A 13,337-nucleotide genomic window follows, 5' to 3' on the forward strand; every position below is an offset into this window, starting at 1 on the left:
CTTCTATTACACTGGTACAGAAGAGCCATGAGCATGAGCATCGTTCACTCCAGAATGATAGCCTACAACATTTAGCTCACATTCTGAACTGAGCTCTTCGGACTGGCTAAAAGGAGATGTGTATATCAAGTTCACCATGGCGTCACTGTAGCTACCCAGCTCAATCGATGGGCAAGTAATGCTGCCATCCTCATGGATAGACTCTTGTTGGAGCAACCCATTCTTGAATTTATCTTCAAGGGTGTTGTACGACATCTTTCGTTAATGTATCTTCTGACACCAGCAACTTAGGCACCACCTAAACGGGTATGATGGGCAGCATCTCAGCAACTTAGGCAAGATGTTTATGCTATTATTGAGGGCTAAAATTTGCTACAATTTATAATAAATGTTTGTTGAAACATCTTGCATCCTAAGCTGGTGAAAGCACTACACTTGGAGGGTTCATTTCTAAATGTTAGTCCTATCCTTGTGTGTGTTGCAATATGACAAATTAACCATGATGCAAATTAATCTCGTGTGCTAGGTTGCCAATTTTTGGACCAAAGGAAAGACTAGTATTGACACTAATATAGATAAATAAAACATGTCTAATAGAAGAACATTGTGCATGTGAATGTGGACTTATCTTTACATCATTATAGGTAAACAAAACTATTATGTTGCATTATCATGGTATTTTTGTTATATTTCAGAATGTCACTGTAGGACAAAATTTGGTGATGTGATGTGAACCGATCACTATGAATTCATCAATACCATTCCCAACAAAAATAATTGTAGAAGTATTCTAGAATAGAAAAAATATTAATGAACCAATATATAGAAAACCAAGTAAGGAAAGGTTCAAAAGGGGAAAAAGTAGTATAACTGCTATATTTTTACTTGAGTTTAGGTTTCTACCTCTTTCTTCCTCGACAACTATGAAGTTATATTTCCAATATGTCACCAATATTAATTTATTGAAGGATGGCAATGGTCCCCAATACTTGCAGTGCTAGAGTCACCTGATTCGAGGAAGTGGAGGAGGCAGGGCTGATGAGATCTACTAGCATTTGGTGGTGCCATTCATGGTGGCGGTTGCAACACAATACTTGTTCCACTAGGGCATATCAAAGCAACAAATGGAGGATGGAGAGCACCAAAGTATGTAGTTGTTGTTGGGGAAGAAGAGGCATGGGATAGAACAGAACCGATGTGGGAATGGTTTATGGTAGTGGTACTGGTTTCGAAAGGGAGTGGATGGCGGTGAGGGGAAGAAAATTGATATTAGGGTTTGGTGTTAGGGATAATGCGTATATAGTCAAAACGGATGTTGCCAAAGGAAATTGGGCCTAACCTATGGCCTAGGCACAAGGAAAATCCCAATATGGAAGTGTTGGCCCACTATGTACCGCTCAGGCTGTCGCCGACCTCACTGACGACCTCCCTGCTTGCCGCCTACCCCGCCAGACCATCCCGCCCTTCCCTTATCCCAATCGAAGAGTTCGTCGGTGACTCCTCGCCCCTACCACTAGCACCGTGCGCCCATTCGATTGTCTCCCACAACTCGCTCGGCGCCGCTGCTACCATCTCGCTCGCTGCCCCTCAACCCGCCACCGCCGCCGACCCGACCACCGCCCTCAGTTCCCTTCCCTTTCTAAGCCCGCCATGGAGGTCTCTCCTAAAAATCCAAAACCCTAACCGCCGCCGTAGCCGCCTCTACTGCCCTGGCCCGTGGCAACCTCATCTTGCGGTGAATGTGCGTGTTTCTCTCCAGACTACGCCCGGGGACTGGTCGCTTGCTCGGCTGGTCGGAAGTTTTCTCCAGTTTTTGACCCCAGCACCACGTGTCATCGCCACCTACTACCAAGCTCGGGGACTAAGTGGGCACACTTCACCTTACGGTGAATGTGTCTGCGGTTGACATCTTCGTCGTCTCAGCATTGTCAACAAACAAAATCTAAGTGGGCACACTTAGTTCAAGTTGAAGAATTTTAAAATTTTAAACTTGAGCTCCTTACATCCCTCCGATAAACCTTACTTGGATAAGCCCGAGCTCGGCTGGTCGCTTCTTAGCTCGCAGTGCTTGTCCATCTCGACTTCCAACTTCTCGGCTGCCGGATGAGCTACTCGGACTGGTTCAAGACGGTGTTACCCGATGGATATAAGGCGCTCGGGGACTAGCTGTGGGGGTACAACCCCGGATACCCACGACAGAGGACATGGGCTACGTCTTCAGGGACGGCCCAGCCCACAAGATGGCGCCTTGCGGGGAACGACGCTGCTCGGCAAGATTCACGGGACTCAGGAAGCATATCTCGAGATACGACGTGATCTATTAGATATGTTAGGATTCCGTGATCTTTGTAATCTGTTATTGCTTGCCGGTTATTTTTCCAGATCTAACCAACCTATAATCCTACTCCCAACTATATAAGGCGGGTAGGGGACCCCCTCAAAAGACGCATCTTCATATGATAGCCAATATCAAATAACAGGCTACAGGAGTAGGGTATTACGTCGCCCCGGCGGCTTAAACCTGTCTAACTCTTGTATCTCTGTTGCCATCTTATTCTTGGTCACGCGCACCTCTGCCGAATAATCTACCATCGTGGGTACTCCTCAGTGGATTGCCGAGCATTTTTTGTCGACACAAGCACGTCTTAATAAGGGTTTCAATAGAGTTTCATTCTTATTTAATAGGGTGACATCAACAAATTAGCTGAGTTGACAGTGTATTAAAGGTCCGGATAAAACCCGAGCGGCACAAATACGAGATGAAACGCGGATGAAACCGCATGGAGTTTCATTTCATCAGATCCGCAGGATCTCTTGCGCAACGCGCCCTTCCCGCGTTGCCTCCCGCCCTTCCCCTTCCTTTTCTCGTGCCAAATCAAATCTCCCGTCCCGGCGTTGGCAAGTCTGGAGGACGACGGCGTGCATCGGGGAGACGGAGGTAGGCGACGCAGGCGAAGCCGGGCGGGCAAGACCGGCGCGGAGCTGCGCATCCTTCGGCTCCAGATCACGGGTGTTGCGCAACGGCGCGACTGCAGGGAGGAAGCGGTGTGATGGCTGATGGCGCGGGGAGGAGGCAGGGCGACGGCACAGCGGCGTGGGGAGGCAGCGTGGAGCCGCGGCGGCACAGCTAGCGTGGAGGCACGGCCGCTCGTCGGGGAGGAGCACGGAAGGAGAAGAAATGCGTGCAGATATGTGAATTGCGTACGAGGGCCTTTGGATAAGCAAGGATTAAGGAAGGAAAAACTAAAAGAAATTCGAAAAAAAAGGATAACATAGGAAAAAAATAAATGCCAAATGAAAAAAATATATCTTAAATTAATTAATATATTTATTTTACATGATTATTTTTGGGCATAAATATTTATAAATGGTTATATAGTTTACAAGGTATATAGGATCGCAACGTCATGTATATATTAAATGCTGCAACTTATATTGGAAACAGTGAAATAAAACACCCACTGAGGGATAGTTTCATTTCTCAATCAAGTCTGTAAAGCGGACATGTCATGCACGTACTATATTCATTTTCTATTGAATGTGAAGGCTGCTTTACTAAAAACTCGGAGAACACGAGCACGTGATTCTTGGAACATGGAAAAAAAAATCAGAACTCAATGTTTTCGTAGTTTTAGGTTAGGACTGTCTAACGGCCATGTACAACCCACCGAGCTATCTGTATGACACATAGACAATTAATGCGTGTACAATAGACCGACTCTTTAGCTATCTATTATTTGTTAAAATGATTGCATATAGCTATAATCAAGTGTGAATGTTATTCACGTAAAGTATTGTGATGTTTGTTGATACAGAACAGATCAAGCAAAAAAAAGTGGCCATAGTGACAATATCTTTTTGGAACCATCAACACATAATATATTTGGCACCATTGCCGGGGAAGCAATTGGCAAAAGAATTTTGATGCAAACTTGATATCTGCTAATCTATGTTACCACTAGCTATTTTGGGATTATTCGTGTCTTATTGAGTGTGGAATAAACAGGATATCAACCGTCTCGACCTTCTGGTGTTTTTCCACAAGAAAAAGAAAAGAAAAAAGCCATCATCAAAGAGCCCAGGGTACCTGATTATTCATAAACAATCAATAGTTCCAACCCTGACATCTCACAAGTGCGTAAATATATACATTCTAACCCAGTGCAGAAATGAAGAGAAGGTCATCGTCAAAAGGAAAATAAAATCATCATGTGGCGGAGTGAAAGCACTCACAATTCCGTTTCAAATTGTGGGTAAGGATAAATCATTCGAGGTAAGTGAGACCCTACTGGAAGGCAACCCAGCACTATCCTTGCATTCTTTTCCATTATTTCACACCACTGCATGTTTGCTTGAATCATCATGTCTCTAGTGCTTCCTTTGGGCAAGCCTAGAGATTCATGCATATCTAAAACTATAATACCTCGTTTGGATGTCAATATTGGAGCCCATACATTGGAATTGGAACCAGGTTTCCTCAATATGCCTGTGTTGGATGCATATGGAATTGACACTACTGGAAACTCGCATTCTTCTGTGTGTGCGAAAACACACAGAAAAATACGAATACCATCAGAAAAATATTTTTCTGGCGGTGTACCCTCATAAAAATACACACGGAAATATAATGACAGAAAAATTCAATTGTTTTGTGTGTTCGCCTTCAGAAACAATTTTTCTGTGGGTGTTATACGCACAGAAAAAATGTGTTTGGCCAGATTAAAAATAAAATTTCTGTGCATTATTCCTCACAGAAAAAAGAAAAACCCGACAGAAAAATTATTTTTCTATTAGTATTGTCACGTCAGAGTTACAGAGGTGCACTCACAGAAAAAAAATTATATTTTTCTGTCGGGTTGGTGAACACACAGAAAAATTGTATTTTTCTGTCAGGTGTTAACAGACCACCGACAGAATAATATACACTTACCCATGCAACAAATTGGATACAATAATTATTTGAAAATAGTAGCAACAATATATTAAAATATGGACTGTCCATACAGTAATTTCATCACAACATATAAAGATGGAGTCCAAATGTTCAGCACATTCATTCATAGCATCCATGCTACATGTAGATGATGTCCAAATGTTCCGGCATCAATACATTCAAAAGCATTACCATCTCATTCATAGGATCCAAGAAGTATGGTAGGTAATACAAGATTACAGAATGCAAGAGATGATCATCAATAGACATTGCAATCAAATATATGATGACAAATAGGTATTTCTGACAACTGATTATTGATTAGCCACTGAACTTGAGGACCCAAGCCTATCTTTTTCAGAGTCTATATGATGCTAAGGTCAGATTCAGTAGTCCATTGGTTTCCATGTTGCAGCTTTCCTAAATCCCATGTAAGCAGAGAAACAAAACATACTGCAGTGATAAATGGAAAAAAAAGGTTAATAATATTTCTGCACCACAATTAAGTATAATTTATTCTTGATAATTATAAAGAAGATGACACTATGACAGAATCAAGGTTCTGCTACTAAAAAAGGAATTAAACATACCCTAAAATCAAGCTCTTCTGATTTCCGGAAAGTATCTGTGATTCACATCACTCCTTGCAACAATTGCACCGCATGAACTTATAGCAGGCACAGTACATTGAACCAGGACTAGTACTCTGGTGGACCATAATTGAGCTAAGCAGGGTCAGGCATTATGGTTTACAGCTTCAAGTATATCTTTGTACATTGCATCACAACCTGCCCTCCAATGAAAAACTGTAATGCAAAGGACTTCTGCAGTGCATATTTTGCTTTGCTTATCATATCCTGCCCTCATCTGCAATAAAGAAAATGATGGTTTCTCAAATGATAAATTGAAGCTTACAAAATATAAACATGGAAAATAGTACTATGCCGCCAAACTTGACATTTCAGCAGCTATTTACAACTAATCCATTCACATCAGTTTTCAGTCAAGATGCCACTAGCAGCCCAAGGGTGGATGCAGCTGGGAAAAGGGATGAAGCCACATGATGAGGGCTGCTGTTGCTGATGCTACCATTCTTAGCAGTTGCAGTAGTAATAGTATCAATGGAGGCCTTGGTGGGGGATACAAAGGGACTGTCAGGCAGAATGTGCTCCACCACGCCACTACAATTCAAACGAGCAAGAAACGTATCAGTCCCGAATGGAAAAGATCAAGACCAAACCCTAAAGAAAGGGTACTGCTTAACAATAGCCATTAGTTTGTGGTCATAAGTATCTTTTCTCCTTTCCCCTACACCCTTTGACAGTGCATTTCTTTTCCCCTTTTGTTACTTTCAATCATGACCACCTATGATCAGCGCAGCCTACACACCCCCACGGCCCCACCTCCTTGTACAATTGCTTTTAGAGGCATATTAGCTCCATGCCAGAGAATAAACATAGCACATAGACAAAAGGCATGCTTGATTCCTATCACAGATTGGCACCCCCTCTTTGTCAAACCATATAACCATGCATAACAGCAAGGTAAAGCAGCGATTTGTTCTATACTCCTACCATGCAATTCTTTTTAGTCCAGGTGTGCAAAAGTGTAGCAGAAGCATTCATCCAAGCAAGAAACTGTGACGTGCCCTTGCTAAGAAAACTATGGCTTGCCTATAGTTATATATTTATCAGCCACAAACATGCCCAAAGAAAACAAAAGCCAAGGCACTCTGCTTTGTTTCTCCATGCTGCCTTTTTTCCCATCCCTTTCCACAAAAAGAAAGAAATTACAATCAGTTTTTTCAGTCATGATCATTAGAACAATCAGAACATGTAAACGGGCATATAGTAACTGGAAACTCATAAATAAGCCATGTTTTGAGACACACAATCACAAAGAATGACTGCAAGTCAGATACCAAATGGCATTGACTACAACAAATTACACTAGAAAACATACTATGAATGCAATAAAAACTAAATTTGAGGTGCAATCTCAGCCGAAAGATGGTGATTTTTGTTGCAATAATCACAGGGATTCAGGAAATGAGAATTTGCATCACAGAGTGCACATAAAAAATACAACAACCAACAACCACCACCACGCCCCGCCGCCGGCCATCACCACCACCACCACCACCGCAGCCACCGGCCGGATCCGGGAGAGGGAGGGCCGGATCCGGCCGGGTGAAGAAGGGGGAGGGGAGGGGCACCCGCAGGGGAAGAAGAAGGGGGAGGGGAGGGGCGCCCGCCGGGGAAGAAGAAGGGGGAGGGGAGGGGCGCCGGCGGGGGAGAAGAAGGGGGAGGGGAGGGCTGCCGCCACCACCACGCCCCGCCGCCGGCCACCACCACCACCACTGTAGCCACCGGCCGGATCCGGGAGAGGGAGGGCCGGATCCGACCAGGTGAAGAAGGGGGAGGGGAGGGGCACCCGTCGGGGAAGAAGGGGGAGGGGAGGGGCGCCGGCGGGGGAGAAGAAGAGGGAGGGGAGGGCCGCCGCCACCACCACGCCCTGCCGCCGGCCACCAGCCACCGGCCGGATCCGGGAGAGGGAGGGCCGGATCCGGCCGGGTGAAGAAGGGGGAGGGGAGGGGCGGCCGCCCATCGGGGAAGAAGAAGGGGGAGGGGCGGGGCGCCGACGGGGGAGGACGGGCGCTGGGCCGGGTGAAGAAGGGGGAGGGGAGGGGCGGCCGCCCGCCGGGGAAAAGAAGGCGGCGGGGCGTGCGTAGCTGCGGCGGCGGCGCAGCGTGTGCGTGCGTGCGTGAGGTGACGAGTCCGCGAGCAGGCCGAGCAGGCGAGTCCGCGAGTGAGGGTGTTTGGAGGCGGCGGCTAGCGGGTTAGGGTTAGGACTTCTTTGTTTTTTTATTTATCCTATGCGTGCATATATTTTTTCTGTGCGTGCATATATTTTTTCTGTGCGTTTTTAAAGAACCGACAGAATAAATTACATTTTTCTGTGAGTGTTGACTTTTTCGTGTGTTATTGTCATGTACAGAAAAATCATACAATTATTCTGTGGGTTTTCGTATTTTTCTGTCGGGATATTTTGAAACCGACAGAATAATTATAATTTTTCTATGCGTACAGAAAAAACACACAGAAAAATTCATCGGCAACAGAACAATTCGAGTTTCCAACGACGTGAGATTTGGCATTGGTGATCCATTTCCTTGGTATTGAGCAATAACGGGAAGGAGTCTATCCCAATACAGAGCCGGGCCCCTCCATATTGGGTGGAACTGGAGGACCTCGACACTCGTCGTCTCCATGGCTGCTCACCTCCACCTAGCTGCCTACCTCCGTCGCCCACTGCCACCTCCATCGTCGACCACCTGCACCCATTGCCGGCCACACCTGCACTAGAGGACCCTGCTACCGTCGTTCTCGAGAAGAACGAAGAGGCTTGCTCGAGCTCGATGGACGACGGCCACATCCTCACCCGCTTCATCCACAAGTCTGGCCACCAGATCCGCTTCGTCCTCAAGTCCGGCCACAGCTAGATCCTCTTCTTGCTCAAGTCCGGCCACAACTAGATCCTTTTCTTGCTCAAGTCCGGCGGGCGGCCGTGACCCCGGCGGCGTGAGGAGAGCGAGCAGCGACCTGAGCTCATGCGTGAGGCGAGTGGCGACGCGAGGGCGGGCGAGGCAGGCGGCGGTGCGAGCGCGGACGAGGCGAGCGGCCACGAGCCTGGCGGCGTAGGTGAGCCCGGCGGCTCAAGGTGAGCAGCTTTGGCACGCGCGAGGTCGCGTGAAGCGGATGGCGGTGCGAGCTCTTGTTATTTGCATCCGACGCATCCCCTATCTTTCTTCCTCTGGCCGATTCCAAATAGCAATTTCCTCTGCATCCAAATATGATTTGGTATTTGCCAAGTGACTGGATTCCAACTATCAATTTCATCCACATCCAAACATGTGATTTGGTATTCTAGCCTATTTTCAAAGCCACACTGATTTGGCATTGGTACCCAATTCAACTCCAGCCATCCGATATCTACATTCAAACAGACCCTAAGATAGTTCCTGTACTAATCAAGCCATATGGACACTACATATAAAATTATCAAGTCATGTGGGCACTGCATATAGAAACCATATCTTCGTTGGAATTCTAGCCATATCACTATTTCAGAGTGTTGACGTGTGCTCCTGCGTTGCTAGAACGAAACATAGTTAGAATGAAATTACATTATATTTCTTGTCATCACCGGTTTTTATATTTGTGTATTTTTTTCCTTTTCGCAGCCTTTACCTTTTATTCAATAACATTTTTGTATTTGTTTATTATAATTTCCTTGTCATAATCATTTCTCATATACGTATTTGTGTAATATTTTTCCTTTTGACAATGACCCAACGCCACAGCCACAGTGTACATCGGTTAAAAATTGATAGTGCTGCGAGGCGGGAGGGTTCACATTTCACAAACAAACGTTTCTTCCTCGCTCTGATAACCGCGCCACCTGAAGTCCTGAACATTGATACCGCACCGGAGTTGGAGGGTTTCTTGGATTGGAGCCGGTGCTTGACCTCATCGTAGTAGGATGGTACATTTCCAATCCCTTCGCTCGTGGTCTTTATTTATTAGCGGGCGGATTTAGCTGCCGACGTCGTCCCCGGAGGCGGAAGACGGGTTCTTACGGACTGCTTGTACGTGGATATGGGGACATTTGCCAACGTCGTCCTTCCCCGTCTTTTATTACCCGGCGGATTTGGCTTTTTTTTTTTTGAGGGCAGATTGCATTTGGCTGCTGATGTTGTTGTCCCCGGAGACGGAGAGACGAGTGAGTTGTTGCGGACTGAATGTGCGTGGATATGGGGACATTTGAGCATGGTCCCGGCCTTCATCTGGATGGTCCCCGCTGCGCAACCCCGGATGGGGTCTGTCACTGTTGGGGTGGAGATTTGTGTTGTGGCCACTTAAAAGTTCAATCCTTCTTCTCCACTGCCCGTGCAGAACATGCACTTGTTTCTGCTGCCGGGGTTGGTTGAGGAGGACCAGTGGACCACCCCTTAAGCTGGTTTAACCATTGTTTTTGAGGCGCTGCGGCGACGCGCGGCGCCGTACCCCCTTCACAACGCCTAGGCGTTTATGGCGGACACCTAGGCGACGCCATACGATCATCTTAATATATAATGATACTAAAATTCAGAAGTAAATCATACCTTAATATTGCCAAGTCTTAGCATGTAATACCATAATAAATAATGCTACCAGAGTGCTAGTGCACAACGTAAAGTAGCAAAATAGCAAATCTGAAATCTCTCATCACTCAATAGCCACAAATTAGTCTCTAATAACATAACATAACTTAATGACTAGTGCTGCAGGGAAAGAAACAGAGGAAAGAAATAGAGGAAGAGGGAAAGAAACAGAGGAAAGAAACCGAGGAAGAGGGAAAGAAACAGAGGAAGAGAAAGAAACAGAGGAAGAGGAGGGAAGCAGAGGAAGAGAGGAGGGAAGCAGGGCTGCAGAGGAGACCAGAGAGGAGGCAGGGAACATACGAGGCGGACGGGTAGACGGTCGACGGAGGCGGGCGAGCAGGTGCGGACGGGCAGGAGCTGCAGGTGCGGTGCGGACGGACCCCTGGTGGACTCGAGCAACCAGGAGGAGATGTAGGGGCGGACTCGCGGGAGGTGTGCGCGGCCAGTGGACTCGAGCAAGGAGCGGCAAGCCTCCGCCTCCGCCTCTGCCGCCAAGAAGCAGGGCCGCCGCCGCCGCCTCCTCTTTTCCTCTCCTCTCTCCGTGAAGCTGCAGCGGCCCGCACCTGTGGTAAAAGCCCTCGAGCGGGAGGTTTGCCACGCAACAGCATATATGCGGTCGATTCCCGCCCTTTTCCTTCAAGCGCGGACGCGACGCGGTCGATTCCCACCAGTTTTCATTGCGTCCGCTCGATTCCCCGCCCGATTCCGTCTTCCTCTCGACTTGCTGCTCCGGCGTCCGCCATAGGCCTCTAGGCACTCGCCCGACGCCTTTCCACGCCTAATCGACGCCTAATCTCATATGGTGGACGCCATAGGCACGCATGCCGTGGCGACCCCGACACCCAGCACCTTGGGCACACCTTGTCGCCTAGGCGACGTCTAGGCGACGCCTCAAAAACTGAATGCTGCGCGGACATTTCGTGTTAGCGAAGCTAGCTCCACTGTTTCTGTTTATGCATAGCTGCTTAGGTGTTTATTACCTACAGAATTTTCATTCTTTATATTACAGTCCATGTGTGACACATAGACTCACAGAGTATGGGCACGAACTTCCCATCAACGCCCTTTGGTGGACTCTATTAGAACCATGATTAGTGAAGTCAAGCCCATGCCTCCTCCGCACGACACATTAGCCAAAACAGAGCAACTTTCTTTTGTTCTTAACTTTGTAATGAGGCGTGCAGATGAAGTATGATTTAATTTATCCATACTATATATTAGTCTTGCTCAAATAAATCATGACACAGAGCAGCTACAATTTATATTATTTGACAGAATGTGAAAGCTTGCTAAAGTGAGTGGTTCGTTGTGGAAAATAACCAAACAGTACGTAGTTACTAATGATAGCAGCCCCGGCGATTAATGTTGGGTTTGTGTTTGTAGAAGGTTGGTATTGTTATTTTTTTTTATTCATATTATGGACAAGGTAATGTATGTGGCAAGGATTAGGTTTTGTGTAGGTCATAGTGCAGTGACGTGTCAGTTAAATAGGGAGGCAAGCTTTCTGGAGGTGGCAAGGTGGTGGTAAGTAAATGTGCAGAAGATGGTAAACCTCTAGGAGGAGGTGAACATCTGCCAAAGCCATTTATTTATTTGTGTATGTGTTGTTGCATAGTTTGTTTGTTACATAAATACTTCCATGCTATGAAAGTAGTTGCCTGGAGTCTTGTTTGGTTCTTCAGGCTGTGGTTTTGAATCTGACTTGCAATGGAATTCAATGAAATGGCTTTAGGATGGAAAGTTTTAAAGATTATGTTAGTTGGACCAGTTCACACTCTAACGAGATTTATCTTCTTTTAAGCCCTCCAAGTTTTGTATTAGGTTGAATTTTTTTGTTGAAATATCCAGTTTCCCGGCTATTATTATTAATAAGAAGAAGGTACCAGGCACCAGATGGTTACATGCGCGAGAAGATTAAAGTATTTTTGTAATATGGGGTTTGATATCAACTACCAGTATACCAAATTTGAGCTTTTATCGGGAGAAACAAATAAGGAAAATGTTGTTAGGGTAAATTGGTCTGGCAGGACAATTGAATGAGAATTTTGTATACGGTGTTAAATGGGAAAACTGGGTCATTGAGTAGTAAAATGGACCTTTTCTCCATTTTACATATAGTATGGTTTTAAGGAAGTTGTTTGAAAACTAGAGTCGGTGCACTTACTATACTTGAAAGCCTTTTTTACTCCTTGCATGCCACCTTGTAAAGAAATGTTTTGCTAACATATCGCCTCATATATAGACAATGATGCCTTATATCTAGGCAAGGATGCCTTAGGGTCTTTTGAGCTTTATATGATAGTGTTTCCTACTGTATGTGATATCATGGCAACAAAGTAAATAAAATAGCATATGCACAAGTTACTTCCTTTGATTGTTGATATAAATCCATATATGTTTGTCCAAATTTTTTTTTACTTTGACTATAAATATCTAAAATTGTATATACTTTGACTATAAATATCTGAAGGGCGGGCCTGATGCAAGCGGTAGAGTCTTACCGCCTGTGACCGGAAGGTCCTGGGTTCGAGTCGCGGTCTCCTCGCATTGCACAGGCGAGGGTAAGACTTGCCACTAACACCCTTCCCTAGACCCCGCACAGAGCGGGAGCTCTCTGCACTGGGTACGCCCTTTTTTTGACATCGCAAAGTTGATGTCACTAGATTCTATTAGACAGATATGTTGGCCCGCTGTAAGCAATGGAATTGCACGGGAAAACAGTAGATTGATTATAGGCCATGGTATGCATGTATACATACGGAGTATATAGGCAAGGATGCCTTAGGGTGGTTTATGGAAATAGGACCACTATCGGATATCATTGCCTATTATGAGTAGAATCAATCTATAGAAACTGTGATGGGCTTAAAGCCCAGGAACGCCTACAGCGGGCCAACATATCTGTCTAACAGATTCATTGTGAAAATACTCTCATAATATGTGTAACTCTTCTCATTTAAGAAGATAATATATATTTTGTAGATATTGCTAGCTAAAGTTTTTTTTTGACATAGGACATATCCTGACGGACTTATGTTTGTGATTGGAGGGAGTACTTAACTGTGATACCAAATTGGGTTTGGATATATGATATATGATGCTTGCTTTCAATGATATTTTTTGGTTTAGCCAACCTGCAAATGTTGTACTTCACAAGAAAATTGCATCTAACGTAATGTCTACCTGATATGATGAATTAAT

The 13,337-nt window shown here is 45.5% G+C and overlaps 1 non-coding gene across 1 annotated transcript; it reads right to left on the bottom strand.

Moving 5' to 3' along the window:
• Positions 1-6,924: 6,924 nt before the first annotated feature.
• LOC136506284 (small nucleolar RNA Z196/R39/R59 family) lies at positions 6,925-7,006 on the bottom strand. Its single transcript, XR_010771499.1, has one exon. It is a non-coding gene; the product is annotated as a small nucleolar RNA Z196/R39/R59 family (small nucleolar RNA).
• Between the last annotated feature and the right edge of the window lie 6,331 nt (positions 7,007-13,337).

This window comes from Miscanthus floridulus, chromosome 14 (genome assembly GCF_019320115.1).
Source record: "Miscanthus floridulus cultivar M001 chromosome 14, ASM1932011v1, whole genome shotgun sequence".
Classification (NCBI taxonomy): Eukaryota; Viridiplantae; Streptophyta; class Magnoliopsida; order Poales; family Poaceae; genus Miscanthus; species Miscanthus floridulus.